Source organism: Acipenser ruthenus, chromosome 29 (assembly GCF_902713425.1).
Source record: "Acipenser ruthenus chromosome 29, fAciRut3.2 maternal haplotype, whole genome shotgun sequence".
Classification (NCBI taxonomy): domain Eukaryota; kingdom Metazoa; phylum Chordata; class Actinopteri; order Acipenseriformes; family Acipenseridae; genus Acipenser; species Acipenser ruthenus.
The window spans coordinates 23087346-23110601 of record NC_081217.1 but is presented as its reverse complement, the minus strand read 5'-3'; the positions used below and the strand labels follow the sequence as shown (position 1 = coordinate 23110601).

At 39.4% G+C, this 23256-nt stretch overlaps 1 protein-coding gene across 3 annotated transcripts in view; it reads left to right on the top strand.

Moving 5' to 3' along the window:
• The first annotated feature begins 2394 nt into the window (after window positions 1-2394).
• LOC117417595 (potassium voltage-gated channel subfamily D member 3-like) overlaps window positions 2395-23256 on the top strand; it is a 114971-nt gene continuing 94109 nt past the window's right edge. For 2 of the 3 annotated variants that reach the window (XM_059003933.1, XM_059003930.1), the window contains exons 1-2: window positions 2395-2473; window positions 2702-2774. The gene's annotated coding sequence lies outside the window, so the exon portion shown is untranslated. Of the gene's footprint in view, window positions 2474-2698; window positions 2775-23256 lie in introns of all 3 variants that reach the window. The other variant, XM_059003931.1, reaches the window with a different exon arrangement.

Below are 23256 nucleotides of genomic sequence, written 5' to 3'. Positions count from 1 at the left end.
ACACGTGTGTTGTGCTATGAACACGTGTGTTGTGAAATGAACATGTGTGCTGTGATATGAACACATGTGTTGTGAAATGAACACGTGTGCTGTGATATGAACACGTGTGTTGTGCTATGAACACGTGTGTTGTGAAATGAACACGTGTGCTGTGATATGAACACGTGTGTTGTGCTATGAACACGTGTGTTGTGAAATGAACACGTGTGCTGTGATATCAACACCCACACCGCCTGTGTCTCAGCCAATGATCCTGATCCTTTTTGTAAAAAAAAACAGAAAGGTAATAAGTGTATTAATATGGAGTTATATTCAAATGTAATATATACGTTCAAATTACAATCTCTTTTAGATATATGTATGGTGTAAGGTGATACATTGTGTTTCAATGCACTGAAGGGCCTGTTTTTTATGGTTATTTGTTTAAAATTGTCCACGCTGTGAGAGGCAGTCAGATATCAGGAGAATGGTAGACTTTCAATTCTATTCCCAGGAAATGAAGTCCCAAGGTCATAAGCAATAGTGCCTGTCGACGGCTCACTCCTGCATCACAGCCGGGTGGGTTTTCTCTAAACTCCACAATATTTCCATCCCCCGTCTCGCTCAGTTTAATTTACATTTGAAGTGCCCATCAAGGTGATTGATAGCAGTGCTGAGGGACGGAAAGCGTCATATCGCTGCCAGAGGGAGCATTGCATTGGCTCTAGCACTCCCACGGGTTAGGGAGGCAAAACCCTCAGAGACTGCAGCAGTTACACCAAATAAAGCCCAGCTTCAAGCACTGAATAGACCTCAATGTCTCAGCCTTGGCTGGTCATGTGAGCATTGTCACCGAATAACAAAACTGATGGCTTAAGCAGGGCAATGAACAGGACTGCTGGCATTGAGCAAGAAGTCCTTCACTTTACAATGGGATTGTTCTCAAAGCCAAACTGAAGTAATGATTAATAAAGAAGTCAGGGCACACAGGGCTTAATGGGGAGTGAGAACCCAGCCAATGGTAAGAGAGAAGATCATCAATTCAGGGATAAAGTGCATCATTAGCAAGCATTGTGTGCACAAAGCACAGTGAACTGTAATGGCATGGTCAGGCTCAGCTGGGTAAGGAATTATCATGTAGAGCTGTGTAGTGAACTAGCTTCCTCCTTTGCACTGCCAGTGGATAACGCTTCTTCAATTCCTGTAAGGATCTAGCAGTTACTGTAACTTCCAGAAACTCAATAAAAAGCCCTGGAAGTTTAAAGACAGTGATAGCATAACCCTTACCTGTTCCATTCATTATATACAGTCAATCCTCATTAAGACAAACTTGATTAAAACAAACTCAGACACATTTCCTGATACTATGAATTTTCTACAGTCCCACACATATGTAGCAGTTGCTTATTATAAATGACTTCTTATAATATAAATTCACTTAACACCAATTTCCTGGTTGTACTAATTATTATGGAGCATTTTTAATTACACTGATTGCCCTAGTTCAAACAGCTGAGTGTAAAGTATATTGAGAAATTAACTTGCATCCAGCTTACCACCTCTGTACTGTATTTTGGTGCTGTTTTGGGACTATTGATTCTATGATGCAATTCGAATTGCAATAGACACAGTTTTCAAGTTGCCATAGTGCTCATGCATCAATGCCATTTCCATGAAGGATTGAATAAAAAAAACACATGCATTATCCTTGCAGACAAACGTGGAGATGTTGCAAGCAGTGAATAATGCAGCACCGTACAAGAAAAAGAAAGATGCTGCTGCAGATTTCAACATGCCCACAAACACTTTATCAACCATCCTGAAAGACCAGGATACAATAATACAGGCCTGTGAACAGCAACCTGCGGATGCAAGTGGAAAGCGTTTTTCCAGAGTGTTCAGTTCAGGACGCAGTTTGAAATGCACAGGGTAATGTAGTGGCATTACACATTTTCACTAGTACAGTTCTGCACATGGAATATACTGTCATTTACTGGTGTCTCTGAAACTGTTTTAAAAAAATCATTAAAATGCACAGTACTTTTACATTTCTAATACTTTTCATTTCACAAATTCAGTTTTAAGAAGTATTTTCAGAAGTAGACCCTGTGGTAAAAAAAGTACATTAGTTAGTAAGACTGGTAGATAATGAAACAGCAATAGAGAGTGTGGTAAAGTATGGGGTGGAATAGCAGAAGGGAGATATATTGGTCTCTGTATCACTAGGAGCGTATACCCCGTGTACCGCTGCAGGTGCACTGGAGACAGAGAGATGTAGTTCAGTAGTTCAGAGGGACAGAAAACTACATCTCCCAGAAGGCAATGGTCAATTGGGTATAACAAATTAGCTAATTATACAGCTGGTTACAATTAACTAGACTAGGCTGGTATTAAAGACCAGTTCAAACAGTCCTTGGTTGGTGGTGTTTGTTTGGGGTGTGGTTGCACTGCTGAAGGAAACCAAGGTGTAAAGGCAGTGAAACGATATACAAAGGTAAAACTAAAGATTGCCTTTTGGTTTAAGAAAGAGGGAACAGGAATTAGTCAGGGATAAATGGGTGAAATCACCCAAGTTAAGGTAGAGCTCAGAGTGAGCCAGGTTTTTCTTTGAATTTTGTACACTGTGTTTTTTTGTTTGTATTTAAAGGGCTAGTCACCCTATTGCTGTGGTTTAGACAGTGAAAAACAGAACACTTATTCACTGCATGTTATGTGTCAGTAGTCTGCCTACAGCCTGGAAACCCTGGAAATGACGTGACTGTGAGGACAGCAGCCTAGCCACACTACCAAAACAGGTATGAATGCAGTGTTCACTTTTGAAAGAAATATGTTTTTGCAGCAGCTGGTTGGCTAAAGACAGGAAATAAGCTTTTTAAAGGGGCAGGGTCAGTGCCACCCTCCAGGTGAAATCGAGGGAGTGCAGCATGTTCACTGTATCACATGTTTCTTGCAAAACTGAGTGTCGCACATCATGTAAGATTTATGGGAATATTTTATCAGCTATGCAATCACTTTAATGCATACACTTGATATATAACCAAGAATCCTGATTGCCTCTTGTAATTGCCTGGGTTGCAACAAGTCCATTACAACTCCAGAGTTTCACTCCAACCTGCATCTGTGGCAGGCAGGAAGAGCATCTGTGAGGAAACCATAACCGCTGGCACCTTGTATCAGGCTGAACCAACAAATACAGAACATGAAACACAAGGTGTGGGGCCAGGAGAAATAAGAATGGAACTCAAGAAGTGTGATGCTAAAGGAAACTGTAGGGGAGTGCTGGAAAGCTTATTAAAAAAACATACCAAATGATATGTCTATTAGTCTAACGCAGTCATAATTCCCATTAATCTGTGCTCCTGTCTGCTTCAAGACATTTCCTAAATGAACAGTAATTGAATGGACTTCACTGTTGTGGCTGAGTGTCCTTTACAACACATTAATGAGGTGCGCACGATGGGGGGCTGTAATCAATACAGAGAGTCCTTTTTACAGAACAAGGTGAACCAAATGTCAGCCGTTCTTGCAGGGACCACTAGATGGAGTTTGTGGGCAAGAGAAAGAAACTCTGAAAGTTTGCTTTGTTGCCTTTTATGGGTGTACAAGTTTTATACTTGAGCCTCGCCGATACCTACATGACTTGGCATGAGAGAGACATTTTAACATAAATACTAATCCAAAACTACAGTATGATGTATTGGCTTTTGCAAAGCTCATATCTCATCACCTACACAAGCTCATGAAATATTAGGATCAGTGTGTTAATATATTCCTATTCCGCAGAATAATGTTGCTTTAGAATACACTTCTTTTCTGTTATTAAAATAGTAGGCAAATCAAGCATTTCTTTGCCCCTGTTGGCGTAATGTACTAGATTTTCAATACAGAAATATTTTGTTGCTGTTGCATGTTTTTCAATATTTTAATTTAAGAGGATAACACTAATTAAATGAAATTCATTTTTCCTGTCATGCAATTCAATAACTATGCAAAAGGTAAAATGTACAATAAACATAAGTTTAATTCATATTTTGAAGGTCACTAATTCTTATGTTTTTGATAGTCCTTTTTAAGCCACAATCAGTACTAACAGTGTAATTATTAAATACAGATGCTTCAGTAAATGTTGTACACACCATCCTGGAAAGACACTCCCTTGCCACTTTCTGCCTACTTCTCTGCACCAGTTGCATGAAATATTAAAAACTGAATGGATTCCTTTGACACCTTCCAGCACCTTGTGGCGTCTATGCAAGTTCTGATCTGGAACAGCAGCACAACTAATATGAGGCATGGGTCCTGATGCCTGCACAGTTTAATAGATAATTATGCAAACAATATGCTATTCAACTGGGCAAATACTCATTTAGGAAAATCTAGAGAATGATATAAAGTCTCTGTTTTAATTGCATGCCTAATGTTTGTTTTTTGAGACTCATTTCCACTGACATTTATAAAATAAAGGAGCCTGGGGGCCTAGTTTTCAGAAGCAGGGAAAGCTGTTTGTTAATTGCATCGACTTTGCCACGCTTGTTCTATTTCCGAGGGCCAGCTCTCCGTCCATCTGAATACCACGGACCAGGCTGTGTCCGGTTCTGCTCTGTCACAATGAGCCTCCAAACATGGAAGCTAATTCATAGCTTTCACTGCTGGATCAAAAACAAAAGCTTCCTGCAAACCAGAAGAGACCTTTTAATCTGAAGTTGGTTCAGTGCAGGATTTGGCACAGAAACCATCTTATTTGGCTTTTAATGGCTAGTTCATGAATATAAAGTTTCAAAAGCAGCAGTTTCTCGTAATGTATTCCAATTTTAATGCTAGTTAATTTTAGAAATATTAAAAGGAGCTTCCAGTGGCAGAGTCTTTCTCAATGTTGCAGTGAGTTCTGCTTCCCATTCTTATCTCCTTCCAGGGGTGGAAGCTTACTGAAATCTGCAGTCGAGCTCTTGGGTGTGAGGTGACTGGCTGGGGTTGGGATCAGAGTACACCCACTGACCTTCACTTTGCTGTGGGGTGTTGCTGCACAGAGGGAACATACATTTACTTTCCCATAATGTGTGCAGATTTCATATAAGAATAAGTAAGACCTAGCCAAAGACAGTAATTAGTATTCGGTATGATTTACTGGAATTATTTTATTCACTCCATGTCCTTTTAAATAAAGCTGACAGCTGGGATTCTCTGCAGTTTAGTCAAAGATTGGATTTAAATGTTAAGTGACATTTATAATCATTTTTCTAATTGTTTGAGTTTAATAGACTCCTTAACTCTCTTCACAATATTAATGGATTCATTTAATGTACAGTGTGTTCTGGTGTTTGTTTGATTTAATTAGTCCTTTTCCAGTCTCGGCCAGGACCTCATTTAAAGTGTACAAAGATCTTCATTATTTAGAGTAAATGTGATTTCTGAGTTCTTAAGTCTTTATGTTGATTAAGTCTTCCACGGTGTAGAACGAATGCACAGGATTCCAGTACAGAATATCTTTCAGCTTTCATTCTCCAGGCTCTACAAGCAGCACGCGATGCAAAATGGACACATTTCACCTTGGACCCAGTACTGGGGATTTGAGAATAAGTTATGTCTATAAATCTGAATGGGACTGAAATGTGTGGAACAGGCAGAATGTATGCCAGCCAAAGTGTAAGAAAACTATTTAAAAGCGACAATTAAGAAATGCCTTCTGAGTTGAATGACAGGAATAGGCCATGTGCTTCTATGATTCACTGCAGGCCCTGTCATCTCCAATCCTATTTGTGATTCACATATCTCGTGAGATCCCTTGGTGTGCCACTGAATGACTTCATCTCTGTTCTTTCAGTACTGCACAGCCCCTTGGTGTGCCACTGAATGACTTCATCTCTGTTCTTTCAGTACTGCACAGCCCCTTGGTGTGCCACTGAAGGACTTCATCTCTGTTCTTTCAGTACTGCACAGCCCCTTGGTGTGCTACTGAACGACTTCATCTTTGTTCTTTCAGTACTGCACAGCCCCTTGGTGTGCCACTGAAGGACTTCATCTCTGTTTTTTCAGTACTGCACAGCCCCTTGGTGTGCCACTGAAGGACTTCATCTTTGTTCTTTCAGTACTGCACAGCCCCTTGGTGTGCCACTGAAGGACTTCATCTTTGTTCTTTCAGTACTCCATAGCTGTCTTACCTGCATTTATTGTTCAACACAACCTTATTTTCAAGGCTATTTTCACATATTTTCTGAATATTTCTGGATATTTGCACTGTGTGTCTTGCAGTACAGCCTAGACCAGACAAATGAAAGGCTGAGGCCACTCCTCTATCAAGTCTTGAATAAACTTTTCAGGAACATGACACTCCTTAATGTGAGTAATGAGTTTAATGATAGAAGACCTCGATGCTGGAAACTGAATGCTGCTGTATCTTAATAAGAGACAAGTAATTATGAGATATTAGCTCAGTACATGGTTCATTTTCTTTCACAAATGCTCCATTGTGAATCCACAGAGCTTCATCATTATTACACCACTTTCCAGGCTTAGTCTGTTAGCAAGCACTGGATCATCTCAGAGTTTTCTGTTTAATCTGTTTAACTTCACACTCTTTTAAATTACTGTCGCTTCTGTCAACCAACAGAAGTGCTGTCGACTTTAAACAGTGAAATGCCATGATGAGATTTACTTTTTATAAAAAGATACCACTTCAATTCTGCCACAGTCAAGCGCAGGATGCACACTTTTACTGAAGTTAATCAAACCAAAAGTCCCCTTACTGTAGCCTTAAAAAAAAAAAAAAAAAAAAAAAAGAATATTCGCATATACAGTGTGCTCTCACTCCTGAGCTCTGAACTGTATATTCGCATATACAGTGTGCTCTCACTCCTGATCTCTGAACTGTATATTCGCATATACAGTGTGCTCTCACTCCTGAGCTCTGAACTGTATATTCGCATATACAGCGTGCTCTCACTCCTGAGCTCTGAACTGTATATTTGCATATACAGTGTGCTCTCGCTCCTGAGCTCTGAACTGTATATTCACATATACAGTGTGCTCTCGCTCCTGAGCTCTGAACTGTATATTTGCATATACAGTGTGCTCTCACTCCTGAGCTCTGAACTGTATATTTGCATATACAGTGTGCTCTCGCTCCTGAGCTCTGAACTGTATATTCGCATATACAGTGTGCTCTCGCTCCTGAGCTCTGAACTGTATATTCGCATATACAGCGTGCTCTCACTCCTGAGCTCTGAACTGTATATTTGCATATACAGTGTGCTCTCACTCCTGAGCTCTGAACTGTATATTCGCATATACAGTGTGCTCTCACTCCTGAGCTCTGAACTGTATATTCACATATACAGTGTGCTCTCACTCCTGAGCTCTGAACTGTATATTCGCATATACAGTGTGCTCTCACTCCTGAGCTCCTCCTGAACCAAAGTGCTCAGCTGGTTACAGACTTCTATAATCACCTGGATTGATTAACCCTTGATTGATTAATCACACTGCCAATCAAAGCTGATCTATGAATTTGAATAAGAGGGTGGGGGGGGGGCTGAGTCTTATCTTAAAGAACAGATCACTGGGTGTTAATGTTTTTGTGCTGTCATTCTAATTTAAAGGATATATTTTCAACAGATTGATAAATAATGGATTATGATTGTGTTGTATCCTATTAGAATTCACTGGATTTGTATTTATTTACTGACTCCTACTCGCTCAAACAATTCTCCTGCTAGCATATTCATATTATATTTACTGAGTGAAGAATAAAATGAGTTCTTGTAGAACAGACACATTGTACACAATGAATGCATTGCTTTGCCATGTAATTGACATTTACACTGAACTGGGATTGAGCGAGACCATTACTGCTTACTGAGATTCATGTGCTGATTTCATGCTGTATTCATATTATCCTTCTTTCCTACTTTTGTACTGCCTCCTAATCACAAACTTGATAAGTTTTGAAAGATATATACCCGCGTTGAGTGTTTTATTGTGCAAGTGTTTCCTTGGGATCTTGAGCTCGTTCGGGAGAGATGTGTAACTGAGAGGGCTAACTGAATGAAACCATTCTGCACATGAATAGTCTTCGTTGGGTATTAAACCCCCGTACTGCCCCCATAGGCACCGGACTCCCCTGATTGACGCATCACAACACTGGATCCTCCGCTAATGCGCTATCCTTGCACTATTGCACTGCTATTATGTCATTATTGATATAACTTGCTGCAACCTCATTCATTTTGTCTTTTAGTGGCATTATTTGCACTTACTGTAACTATATTATAGATGAAGCTTGTGTGTGTGTGCATGTATGTATGTATATATGTGTATATATATATATATATATATATATATATATATATATATATATATATATATATATATATATATATATTTAAATAAATTGACCATAAAGAAACAAGTTGTCTTTTGTAAACCCTCCTTCTGAAAGCACAGATTCATAAAACATGTTTCTAAAAATACAGATGACATTACAGTATGACAGTTTTTCTATCAGCATGATTCTCTTTTCTTTCTGTATCTTAGCAACAAGTGCTAGGCAACCTATTGTTGGTAATCATGGGTTGAGAGGGAGGCCTTTCTCTTGTGAAAACCCCCAATTTAGTCTCTCTTCGGTACTCTAAATATGTTCTTGCTGAAAGACAGGGTCATACAATCTATAAACAGGTTCTGTTATTTTTGCAGTCAAATCTGTATTGGCCTAGATAATTGGGACAGGGGGGTGTTTGTAGAATTGACTGGTTAATTTAATTATGCAAAGTGGTTAATTTGACATTCCCTATCACTTCAGAAAAAATGACATACAGTAGTCTCCTGCACTTTCAATAGAGTATTGAAAGGTGCTTCTGTACAGACAAGGTCAACTGCCAAGACAATGTCCAGTAATTCAAGTGTTCCTGAATGTGGTAAACAAGGCCCCCTTACTGTTATTTTCAACAGTCCCTGACCACACGGGAATCCCCAGAGAAGACTTCATACAGCCAGGACGTGAACCTGCGCTGTCCTGAATGTGTGACTCACCCTTTTAGTGCTTCCCCGAGTGTTCCCCCAGTGGCTAATCACTGTACACAAACAGCACAAGACCGTTTCTGCATCTTCATTAAGCATCTTAATTAATAAAAACATTCCCCTCTATATATTACAATGTGTTCTTAGTTTGACTGTTGCACTGCTACACTGCAGTGCAGGATCACTACAGTGGTAGAAGTTCTGACTGAATTATATAACATCCGTTCTGAAGTTGCTTTCAAGCTTCACAAGTTAATTTAGGTAATGCAAGTTTAAGGCACACAAGACAGCAGTTACAAATCAGTCCAATTTAATTACAGCACCGCTTGTGTGATTCCAAATTAAATGAAGAAGAGATTTGATTGTTTTGATTCACTTTGAACTTCATAAAACTTCAAACCTGACCAAACAGCAGCTGGGAAGCAAAGCCTTCCAGACAAATACTAATGCTGCAGAGTCCTGATTTTCATTGGTTTTGTCATTCTAAAATATTACAGGCAAGTTTTCCCATTTTTTCATTTAAAAAGAACACTGTATGAAACGAGTCCCTCCAGAAAGAGGTTTTAAATCTCCCCTTTCCAGTTCTTTTGCTTACTGTGCTGATTGATTAATTAATAATATGTTCTGCAGTACCACTGAGCAGCTGTTCTGTTGTGTGTTACCTCAACCACAAGCATTTCATAAATAATCAACGACCCTCCCAAAGGCTTGGATGCAGACAGGACTGATGCACTGGCCTTTTGCCACTGGCTGTTGGATTTAAATCTAACAAAGTCCAAAGAGGCCAGAGAAGCTGCAGTTGTTCTGTGGTGAAGGACTTGCAGGCGCCTCAGCACTTGGAAGTACACAGCTCATCAGGCACATCATTCTCTACTAAGCAGAAGAGCGCAGACACCTCCGCTCACATCTTCTTGGGGTCCACAGGACGCTTCAGCAGGCAGTTAGCTTCTTGGTAGCTGTTGAGGATTATTGCTTGTGACGAGGAGCCTGCATTAATTTGATCAGACCTCATCACAATGCTCACTCCTTTTTTAACTTGGGTAATTTTCCATATTTTGAAAGTTAACTTGTGCTGTGTCAACTACAGGAAATTGGAAACTGTAGAGTGTAGTTAAAGAGCTCCCTGAGATTATGAACAGTTTCATATTCTTTCACAATTAAAGTTCTAAGCATTATATATTTACTGGTCTTTAAAGTTAAAAGATGGCTGCCTAATGTTTTATTGAGGTTATTCAAGACGACTTTCTCCTGATCCCATACTTCAATATCACATTGAAAAACCAATCCTAGTGCAACTTTGTTCTATAAAGAATGTTCAGTCCCCTTGATGCCAGGTCCAGGTGTGGTGTTGTCATTTGATAGGTCGTCCACAGTTCAGACAGCATCCGCTTCTGTCAGAGCTGATTACAGTACACACACTCTGAGTTCAAGTCTACAGTATAATGCTTCTACTACTGACTGAAAAATGACACTTTCCTAGGAAGAAACCATGCAAAATCAAAAGCCCTACTAGTGCCATTTACAATAAGGAAAATGGAATAGTCTTTGCTAAACCAGGGGGGAGAGGGTCTTTTTAGGTCACAGATGAAGGCACTTAATGCTTTGAACCAAAAGCATTCTGAAGCACTCGATCATTCAAAGTCACTTTGCACAGTACCTGAAGAACCCTTTCCATTCCACCATAGAGCTGAAATATATCATTTCTAATAAACTGCCCTCGTAGGACTTTATAAAAAAAAGCCCTATATTCAGAACACCTGTTTACCAGAAAGGATGGTGTGTGTGTTTGTGTACATGCACATTGTTAATTAGGATGCCACTTCACTTGGCACACTAATATAAATGTTTACACTGCTCAGTGGCCCACAGTGACCTTCTCATTTCACAGACTGCACACCCTGACAAATCCCTGACAAGCCTCTCAAAATGATTTCGAGTGTCGCCTCAGTGCAGTGGAAATTACAAAACCATTTTAGACAAAACAAGAACTCCAACAACTTCTCTGTCCCTTCTATACTGTCCATATTCATCTCATTTCAAAAGTCTTCTATCATAGATAACTGTACAGCACTGTACCTTCAAATGAGTCAGGGTAGCTGCAAGATTCTTACTGGTATCTTGTTTATAGAAAATGTAAACATTCGTGGTATAAACAGGATGTGCTTCTGCCACACATTCATCATGAATCATTTGAACTATGATGGTTCAGAATAACTGTAGCGTTCTGCTAACATTTCCAGTGTCAGAGGACTTTGCTTAGGGATAGCTGGCTGTGTATTTCTTCAGTCATGATTGTGACATTGGCTTCCCAGGTATGAATGTCTTTCAGACACCTTTGCTGTTTTCTATTAATGCCTAATTTCTTGTGTTCTGTGATTCAAACCAATGTAGTTGTCTGTTGGTAAGGTTTTAATAATCTGTCACTATAACAGACTGTGCTGTGACCCTTTCTGGAACTAATAGAGTTCCAATCATGTTGGTATACTAACATGATCTGGAGCTGAATGGGGCCCTATAGTGAAATGAATGCACGGTTCTTTCTTTTGCATCTTTTACATGTTTATTTTGTTAGAAATCAAAAATGGGGAAAGATGTAACAGCGTTGGAAAGAGGCATGATTGTGGGTGCCAAATATCATCTTCTAAAGTAAAAAATAAGGTTAAAAAATAATTTTCAAATTGCTGTAGCCAAGTGCCAGTAGATGATTTCCACCTTGAATGAAGCCATCCTCATGTCTGAAGATAAAGGTAATTCAAGCCGTCCTGATGTGTGAACATAAAGACAGTTCAAGGGCAACCAGTAGTTGTTAATGTCAGTTAGTACAGTAAATCACAGAGACATGTAATTACATTCTGAAGTAAGTTTACCTTCCTGCTTTATAAATCCTCTAATGCCAGGCTGCTTGACTGACCTGGATGGAACGAGCACCCCTGCCAGGCTGTACTGCAGGGATGCAATTCCAAGGCAACTTGCCCATCGGCATCCAGAGAATGAAAGCTCCCTTTATTGCTGCATTTAAAAAGGTGCTGACATCCCCAGTTCAGAAATCCTAACTCAGAAGGTACTTGAAGAACACATCTGCTCTCCAGGGCCCAAGAACAGTGTATCATAATGGGACTTTAAGGCTTTTTATTATGATGACCTATAAAGTGCCAAGCTCTTCGAAAATTGAAACTATACAGAGCAGCATTATGCCCAGCATGCAATTTATAAACCATTATCCCATGTCAGGTGACGGCCTTTTTAACTACTAAGATTGCAAAACTAACTGTGATTTAGGAGCAATATGGATGTGGATGTTTACTACCATAATACATAGATTCCTGTCAAAACTACACATTCACATCTATAGTGAATAAGGACACTGGGTGAACAGAGAAGTGTGTTCTTCTCCTTGACTTTATTTGCATTCAGGGTTTCCATTTCTAAATCCCAGGAACGGTAATGGAAAGGGGCAATTCTGAAAGCAAAGCAGTGAATGGGGAAACAGAATCTCCGTTAAATAAAACTGACCTGTTACCATATCTTTGCCTGATGCATTGCCTGGCTGCCTCTCTCTCTCTCATTCTCAAAAGGATCACAAGCAAATTGGCTTCTAACCTGTTTCCGCCTTCGCAAGCCTCGACTGGATTTCCAATCACTCCCTCTTCTGACACATAAGAAATAGCCTATTTCTGTGTGGGAGAAAGAACAGCATGATCGAAAACTAATGAGTGTCCTTGAGCTCTTGAAACATCTATTCCATACAAGACCACTGGGTGCCTTCACTCTCTGTGGCTGCTTTCTGATAAAATATCGAAGAAATTAATGGGTTCTGTCACATAATAAATTCCTTCCCAGGAAACTCATATCCAAAAAATAGACCATAATGACGAAGACTTTTTCTCCCCTTTGTGAAAGCTTGATCTTTTTTCTGTTGCTATGGGAGATGCAGTCCACACACTGTAAGGAATGGGAAATACACTTCATCAAAGTTGAATCTAAAAAGTGTTCAGGAAAGTAAAATGATACCGTGACAAGCTGTCAACGAGCCCATTAGGAAATATTAGCTTATCGACAATCATAGATCTCCCATTTATAGTTCATAAAAAGGTTGAAATGTTTAGAGACAAATGTTATTGAGGTCACAGTAAACATTTCGCTGTGATCTCCATATAGCGACACTACCTACAGTTTATAAAAGGAAACATCCCATGTGTTCTTGCTGGTAGTCAGACTTAAGGACCGATTGACATAAACCTGTTTCTCTAACAGCTGTAGATAATAAGTGATGAGGTATATGCACAGCTATAGTCAGAGAAATAGCCTTATATCCTATGAGATTGTCCCTAGAATTCAGGGCACAGTAAATTAGTCTGTCATGAATTGCATTTCCCTTCATTTGTTTGATCTAAATACATTAATTTTGCAAACCCAGCAGCTAGACTGATCAGAAAATGAATTTTAAAATCATGAAAAATGTCTGGAATAGCTTAAAATGATAGAATAGGTGGAATATTTAAAGTAGCAAGATGTTTAGTGTGTTGAGGGGGAGGGGCACACATTTTATAACCATGTCATGATTTGCAATCACGCCTCAACTTGATTGACACTGCGTAACCACGAGTGGAATAGCATTAGAGCTGTTCGTTTAATCAGAGATTTGCATTCAAAAATAATAGGCTCACTTCTAATCTTTTACAATATGGGAGTGTAATATGCTCCATCGTAGCTTCCATTCTAATTACTGCTGTCCAACAAAAGTATTTTCCACAGTCTAAGAAGAGACCTGAACCACTCACAGTGGTGATTATAGAACAAAAATTCATAGTAATTAATGGAATTATTTCTATTCAATAAATCAGAAACATGATCAACTTAAAACACATATCAGAAATATCAAATCACACAGAGTATACCCACATCCTGTGTGCCATGCATATTAAAACCAAACCACACGGAGTAAAGACTGGCAGCACTGGAGCTAACAGTCCAGATCTGATTTCAGAGCCTCCGCAGTGTTATTGAGTGCCTGCCTGCTCAGCAGAGCTGAAGGGCAGTGGGCCTCCTCTGATCCCATAACCAAGCCATTGTATCTTTACACCCAGGAGTGTGAGACTGCCCTCGCCCTGCTTGTGCTCACCCAGCGATCAGCTCCCTTGACTGGAGGACTCACCCTGCACACCACACGGTTCTGCCTTTACCAGCGAACAAGACCTTTTGAATTCAGTGAACTTAGCAAAGGTTGAAGTAGACTCACAGGGATTGGAAGCAGTTCACAATTGCAGACATGTGGCACTGTGCTCATGTTTCCATTCAGCTTTCTGGGAATATTGGGGAATATTTAATTATAGGTGTTTTTCTTATTTTACAAAAAGTGATTGATTCAAACTGTTTCACACCTTCCTTTTGTTTGATTAAACAGTCCTAAAATGGTACAAAATACAATATGATGCATCTGTATTTTCTCAGTTTGTTCCTAGTAACACAGCTGGAGGGCTTGCTGCATATGTTAGCTTTGTATTAAAGCTGAACAAAATGCAATGGATCATAATAATAATTTAGGATAATGAAATCTGTCAGCACAAATTACACTTTGCAATAAACACAGTAAACAGGTTTCAATTTCCTTTTTTCTTGTTTTTGTAATGATACAAGTTTAAATAATACAGTATATTACCCTTATTTGCAATGTTAAAGAACACAAATATGTCTTGAATAAAGAATATGTGTTGGTGCTGTTGCTTGTAGGTAATAATAAATCCAATATTTACATGTACAATATGTATTGGATGCTGTGTGTGTTACATACTGTGTAAGATGTGTTGGATGCTGTGTGTGTGTTACTGTACAGTATGTATTGGATGCTGTGTGTGTGTTACTGTACAGTTTGTATTGGATGCTGTGTGTGTTACATACTGTGTAAGATGTGTTGGATGCTGTGTGTGTGTTACTGTACAGTATGTATTGGATGCTGTGTGTATTACATACTGTGTAAGATGTGTTGGATGCTGTGTGTGTGTTACTGTACAGTTTGTATTGGATGCTGTGTGTGTTACATACTGTGTAAGATGTGTTGGATGCTGTGTGTGTGTTACTGTACAGTATGTATTGGATGCTGTGTGTGTTACATACTGTGTAAGATGTATTGGGTTTGCTCTATGTACTGCTATAGTGTAAACCCTTATAAAAGTTTGCAAGTAAAAGCATAGCAGAGTGAAAGCATGGTAAGGCATAGGTAACCGTTCTAAAGACTAGCGAAGCATGGTAAAGCATATTAATAAACATGGTAAACTATGGTAAATGAATAGTATTATCAATGGAAAAAAATGGGAAAGCTACAAACGTGCCATGATTTTATAAGGGAAAAAACAAAGGACAGAAATAATAGTATAACAACAAAGGTCAGCTGTGTTTGTATTTATAATCGAAATGCAGTTTCAAGACTGTAAGCAAGACTTCTGCTGTTGTGACTTTCAAATGACTTAATTAAATAATTCTAATGAGCAGCAATGTACAGCCTTGTATCAGAGGTTTCTTATAGCATCCCCTGTCATTCTAATGAGGAGCAATGTATAGCCTTGTATCAGAGGTCTCTTATAGCATCCCCTGTCATTCTAATGAGGAGCAATGTACAGCCTTGTATCAGAGGTCTCTTATAGCATCCCCTGTCATTCTAATGAGGAGCAATGTACAGCCTTGTATCAGAGGTCTCTTATAGCATCCCCTGTCATTCTAATGAACAGCAATGTACAGCCTTGTATCAGAGGTCTCTTATAGCATCCTGTCAGGGTATCATTAATGTCTCGGTAAAGACTTGACAAACGGTCTGTGATTAATGCAAATCAGGATACCATCATCCATCGTATTTGGTAAAATGCAAGCTAGTTCCCACTGACCTTATACAGTATACTGATTTCATCCTGGAGTGAAACATGTCACCAGATAATTGTCTGCATATCAAGGTGCCTTGTATGAAATGACTTTCCGAAGTGTGCAAATGAAACAGATTTGCTTCGGCTAGCCAGTAACTGCTTTTAATGGGGAAGACAGATCCTCCTGCCTTTACAGTATATTAATTAATTGCATATCACAGGAACAGAATGGTGTCTTCCTAGTGGCTTTAATAATAGCTTTCCATAGCCACTGATTTGCATTGCACTGCCACTGAGAACACAGCCATTAATTTACAGTAATGATGTTTTTAAATGTAAAATTGCCCAGGAGTCACATGCATTAAAGGAAATGCAAACAAAGGACTTTTAAATGTTAGATTAAAAAAAAAACACAAATATACGATTTCCACATTGCAAACAAAGAGTTCCAAACACAGGGTTTACTGAACCTCTTCTATTTAACATCATCATAACAAAATCCCAAGAATACAAAGAGAACTAGTTTGGGTTTTCTTCCCGTAGTTACTGCACAAATGAGGCTGCATACCTAGCGAGCCCCCAGAGGGGCTGCATAGAGCCATCCTCATGAATGAGAAACCACAGCACCACGAACTTTCACTGAGATTCTGTGTTTATGACAATGTAAGGAAAAGAAAGTAGTTTTAAACCAATTAAACAGATGAATCTGCAGGCTGTCCTGGGAAATGAATGAACGCAATTCCAATTCCAAAATGGGAAGCTAGGTTCCAACTGCAAGGAACAAATCAAGGTCAACACGGCCATCAAAAACAGGCCCTGTTTGCGCGGGACTGACTGTCTGTTTAGATCAAAGGTGTACAGTATGCTGGTGCAGATTGAAGCACTCTGGAAAGGTGAGGCACAGCTAGCTACAGGCCCCACAAGAGCCTCGCCTCAGTCCTGCTCTGAGCACCCCCTGCCATTTACTGCTTCCCTCAAGCTGCTTCCTTGATATTCACTCATTTCCACTGAGACCACCAAACTGAAATTACTCCTGACCTCGGCCAATCCCACTCCTCCTGAGGCAAATGCTTTGCTAGTGAGTTGTGAGCCCCCACTGCCACCTAACTGAAATAAAGAAAGAAAATGTCTTAATGGTTAAGACGGGTCAGCTCACATTCCTTCTAATAAATAAATCAATGATGGTTGCACCAATTTCATTACACCACCAACCGTGTGTGACGGATAGTGTTTAACACACAAAGGGAGAGCTGTTGCAGCCCACTATTTACAGTGCTTCTGGGCTCCAGCTTTCTATTAACGGCAAAGCAACACGATGCTATATCCTTCAGCAATGCTCCGATGCTAATGCTCTCGGCCACCGCAATGTGGTTCATTGTGTTCCTTGGACCTCAGCATCTGACATTGATCATTCTTTGGTGCGACAGGATAGATATCATCTATTACTTCAAGCACTCATCGTAAAATAATGAGTGATATTTCCAAAGGTACAGCGATTCTTTAAAGAATCTATATAAGTTTGAACGATACCTGGGAGATGTATTGGACCGTGTTGTTTCCGGTGGTCGCTTGAATAACTTTCAGCACTTTTCAGAATACATTAGTGTCAGAGAAATTATGAAGCACTTATGGATCATTCCAGATCACATGGATCCAATTCTAGGGAGCTGTTTCCTCCATTTGTGGTTGCTGATAAATAAAGCACATGTTCTTGGGAACATGATGCCAGGGCAGGTGCTGTGTGAATGCGAGAGAGGATAGCTGTGGAACTCCTGCCCCTCACGGTGACAAAGTGTCTGCAGATGTCTAAACTAAGTTTCATCACAGTTGATTAAGCACTTCCTTAGAACGGAGAGAGACATACTGGAATGACAGAGACAGACAGGGGATCAGTGATACTCTAAATAGCTATAACAGTGTCTTTAGCACGTTCCATCACAATCAGACAAGCGCTCCTCTAGATCTATGCAAACATATACACATACACAGAGCAGACCTTGGGGGCAAGGCAAGAACATCCACGAGTCAAGCAGGAGTGAACACCTTGTTAGTGTGGTGTGATGGAAAGAACGATGAATGAAGAGCAGATAAATCAAGGGAATTCGATGCAGGATGTTTTTACCTGGCGCTTTAGATTACTTGCTAAGCTGCAGGCCTTTGAAAATGTAACTCCATCCTCGGCTGCGTCGCGGGCCGATAGTTCATATTAGAGATAGTGTTTTCATTGCCCATTTTCTCCAGAATAGATTGGAGTTAATAGCTGTAAAAGTTTTCTGAGGAATTCATCAGAACTGTATAAACTGTGAGATAAAAGGTCATGCTCACCCTGCAGGATTATTTTTGGAAATGAGTCTTTGAATTTCTTTTTATATTATTATTATTTTATTATTATATGGAATAATGAAATGTTAAATATTTAACTCAAGTCACATTTTCTACACTTAGTATTGTATGATCTTGGCAATCATTCCCGGTCAGTCTGTTATTCCTCTGATATTGAATTATTATCATTCTCTAAATCTGACTACCTTTGAGCTTGTCTGGAGAATCCTAAGTGTCTGCACTCAACAGCGTTCCTCGTTTCTACAAGTCTTAAGACATCATTTTATAAATCGAGTCTCTTTTGCACTTCCATTACCCACATAGGTCTTGAAAGTCCAGATTGGAAAGAAGCATGAAGCATACAGCAAACATGTGTTGTTTTTTTTTTTAAAACGTTACATATAATATCAAATCTCTGTTTGCAAAGCCGTGCTTTCAGTTAGTGTTGCACTTGCTTGGTCACCTGGAGGGTGAAATGGTCCCGACTCCTTCAGTAACTTCTTTCCTGTTGTAAACCTCTTTGCTGTTGCAAGCTGCTTCCCCTATGGACTGACATGCTTTCAGCCAGTAACATGACCCAGAAGACACTGCTGAGGTGAAGTGACCCAAGAAGTGCAACAGATGATGTGAAAAAAGGCATATAAACTGATAACTTCCTTTAACCTAAACATATCACATTTAAAACAGAAAATACATGTTTGCTATTATTTAAAAACTGCATATTTAGCACTGATGTTAACAAAAGTGCAAAATAGGTCTATGGAATTCTTTAGCTGCAATTACTCCAACATTAAAGACATAGCTGAGGTTTTAGTCGTATTACATTTTCATACAGACAGCTGTTGTAGCAACAGCTCTGGGGACTGGGTCTCATAGTCTCCCTTTCTGCAATTCACTTTGATGTCCACAGCATACATACTGGGATCATTTCAAAAACCATTCCCACAATCAGCTACTGAGATGAGGTTACACAGTTAATAAGGATTCTTAATGAGTTTAGATCTAAATGTAATTACACTGAATTGCTATGTGATCTGTACTGTTCTCTAATTCATGGCTTGTTCTTGATTGAGTTTAGCAATCTTCACCTAAGCACAGTGACCAGGAGGGGGAGCACTGTGCTTTAATCAATGTATCAATATAATGTGACCACATTCCCACACATTGATCCTCATTCACCCACAATTAGCCCAGGCCTATTCAAACACACACACTTTCTTTGGATGGCCTCCCAGCTGGAGTGGAAGTATCTGTTTGCATTTGCTCTTTTCACCTCCGCAGTTTTGCTTAACTCTTACATTTCGTACCATATAAGCATTTTGAGGCAGAGATTTCCATTCTTGAGTTGTTTCTAGAGCTGTTAAAACACACAATGCAAAGCAAAGATGAAATTAACATTCTCCAGGCATAGTGTGTCTTATCTTTAAAAATGAACATGAAAGAAAAGATATGAAATTCTCTGCATGCTTTGAAGTTGGTATACACATTGATTACATTCTGCCCTTCAGCACAGAAAAATACTGAAGAAAATTTCAAATGACACCAGTATGGGACTCGAATGATATTTTCTATGTAAGGAAATAAAGTAAGGTCAAAAAGTTTCTTTACAGGTTAACTGGATTTTCATACACCAACATAGTCAATACAATATCGAAGATTACTAGTCAATCAAAGAATGCTGAAAGCTCGCTCCAGGCCAGGTAAAGAGAGCTGGACTTGAATATGAGAGGAACAGATCCTAGAAGTAATCAGAAAGATAGAAATCACCATGAGATAGTAAGGGAAAAGTAAGACACATATTAAAATGACATCAAGCTACACTTGCTCTTTAAGTAAAAGGCTTTGGGGATTTCTCCCATAGAAATCTCTCCATATCATCCTCCGGCCCATTTGTGCATTCCTAATGTATGATTTGACCCATCACATTGGATTTGCTTTCAGTAATGGCTTTTCCATGTTCACAGAGTCTGCTTACGGGTCCTCTGCAAACTCTGGCAGCAGCTGGAAGGAAGCTGTCAATATCACCCGGGGCTAAGACCTTGAAATACATCATATTAACGGCTATTCTTTCAGACTCGCTGTTTCTAAGCTCACACATCACAAAGATATCGTTTGTGAAATTATTTTCAATATAATCTGGTCATAAATGTATTCTTTGAGTTTCATCAGTAGTTGGACTTAATGGAAAACAAAAAAGTGGAGATGTAGAGAAGTTCCTTGTCAAGAACGTAAAATAGAAGCAAACCATTGGACACAAGAGCTGGGTTGAAGCAGCCCAACTATGCCTTACTATCCAGTGTGCGGGTGTCTAAGCAAAGCTTCATTTAGCAAGGGAATACACCCCAGTTACTAACAATGTGTAACAAGGGGCACAGACCAGCCACCACACAGACCACAGACAAGTGCTTTAACCACTATGCAAAAGAGCCCGGCTCATCTGCAGGAGTGGGGATAGAGCTGTATCAGTTAAAGCAGATTATGACCTCCATCCACTGTAGCAGAAGTTACAGATAGATGCCTCTATATAGCACCCGTTTCTTATACATTCTGCTAAAGCTAACCAAATATCATCACAACTGAGTAAGTGCATCTGTAGATATGCAACAGCAATGCACTGATAAAAGACAAATACAGTCCCAACTTTATTTGACTCTGTAAGTCCTCTCAGATACTGCAACATTACAAATTATTTTACAGTGGTTTAGGTAGTGGAATTGTAGCTTTTAAAACCTCAGACAAAGCATACCATATTGAATAGCGCCTGGGTTCAATGTTACCCTCAGGAATTGGCTCTTTCAGTATGAAGCGAGGTTCCAGTGCCTCTGCCTAATCAACCAAAGGACACGTTTGATTGTGTCAGATTGTTCTGGGGTTTGGGGAAGTCTCAGGTGGCTCCCTACATTATAGCACTGAGCAGAACTTACATTTCTGTCGCAGGCATGCTGAGTAACAAACTGTTATTAGGAAACCTGCTAGAAACCAGATGCAGATACTGTGCAGTCAAATAGATCGACCAGTCCCCACTGCTGCCTTTGCAATAGGGTTTTATTATTATTAATAAATGTTATTAAGACTGAACGCTAATGCAGGTCAGAGAGACTGGGTTCACTGCACCTGCTGTCAAGTTGTTGTGTTTGTTCTGGGTCTTGTTAATAATGTCACCTGTAGCAGGTGATACACGGCACTGGTGCTGAGCAGAGGAGATGGGGTTTTTTAGCACTTTATCATTATTTGATTGTGAAGTTTCTGTGTCGATCACAACATTGTGAGTCCACACTGTGACACAGGGATCTCGGTTACTCTTGTGGTTTCAAATCAAACAGGTCCTAGTGGGATACTTAGTGGCAGCTTGTGAAACAATATGAGGGAGGTACCAAGGTAACGAGTTGTGGGGGAGGAAGATTCTCTTTCCCATTTTAGTCTTCAAAGTTTTGCATCACCTAGAATGTAAGGATTGAGACAATTTAAAAACAAACTCAACTATATGAACATCATTTATATATTTTATTCAACATCATGTAATCAAACAAACTACAAAATGAAATCACAAAAGTCTACCGGAAGCCATAATAGTAGTACAGAATTTCATGTTAGTTTTTCGTTAAGTATATGTAAAACTACAAAGCGTGTGTAATTCAATATAAACGTAACATTATTCCGCAAGTTTCATTCGACTTTATAAAGCAAAATTTGTTAATTCTTTAGGGCGATGCAAAACTTTTGGCCATAGTTGTAGAGTGTAGATTGTTGAAACTCAGATTCCCCTTGGAGGAGAAAACAGCAGGTGGTAAACATATAGTGAAGGTGAATTCCAAGGAGTTTGCAATTCATTAAAAAAATATGAATATTATTCTGGTTTTATAAGGTCAAGTTTTGAAAAGAAAAGGACAAATTCATTGACTATTCTCACAGGAGTCTCTGTTATAATTTTAATGAATGTGAAATTTCCCCTGAACAACTAAGAACAATTACTTAAGCAAATTACATTTTCTAAAATGTTTAGCATTTGGGAAATCTCAGTGCCAATTTGTGAAAAACAGACAACTTCTCTCAGTGTTAATGAGTGCAGTCCTCATATCTGCAGCACTGTGTTAATGAGTGCAGTCCTCATATCTGCAGCACTGTGTTAATGAGTGCAGTCCTCATATCTGCAGCACTGTGTTAATGAGTGCAGTCCTCATATCTGCAGCACTGTGTTAATGAGTGCAGTCCTCATATCTGCAGCACTGTGTTAATGAGTGCAGTCCTCATATCTGCAGCACTGTGTTAATGAGTGCAGTCCTCATATCTGCAGCACTGTGTTAATGAGTGCAGTCCTCATATCTGCAGCACTGTGTTAATGAGTGCAGTCCTCATATCTGCAGCACTGTATTAATGAGTGCAGTCCTCATATCTACAGCACTGTATTAATGAGTGCAGTCCTCATATCTGCAGCACTGTGTTAATGAGTGCAGTCCTCATATCTGCAGCACTGTGTTAATGAGTGCAGTCCTCATATCTGCAGCACTGTGTTAATGAGTGCAGTCCTCATATCTGCAGCACTGTGTTAATGAGTGCAGTCCTCATATCTGCAGCACTGTGTTAATGAGTGCAGTCCTCATATCTGCAGCACTGTGGTGCTGATCGTATATCATGTATTAAAGGATTAGTCCTATCGTCGGCTGTATCATTTCTGCTAGAACATATGATTTTGCTGCTGTGATATTTTTGCTTTGCGATATTCTTTTCTTGTAAGAAGTGTTTCGCACCTCCAGGCTGCTGCATGCAGCGGTTTTATGAATGATAGCTTTGAAATGAATGCTTTCATTTCCAGAAGATGTTTTTTTTCTGTTATTTGGCAATATGCACGAATTTCTAACAGCATTTGGAAGTATGAAATTACCAAGTCAGAATATTGATGCACCTTGTTGGCAGCCTACAGAAAGAATCACACGTACTTGATAAAACACTATTTCGGATAAAAAATTAGTGAGCCTAAATTAAATTACAAAACCAATCTACCCGGACGCATTACCCTCCAGTCCTGATCTAATGGAATATGGAAGCTGTTTACCATCTTAGACCTATTTCGTCTTCCAAATACATTTTA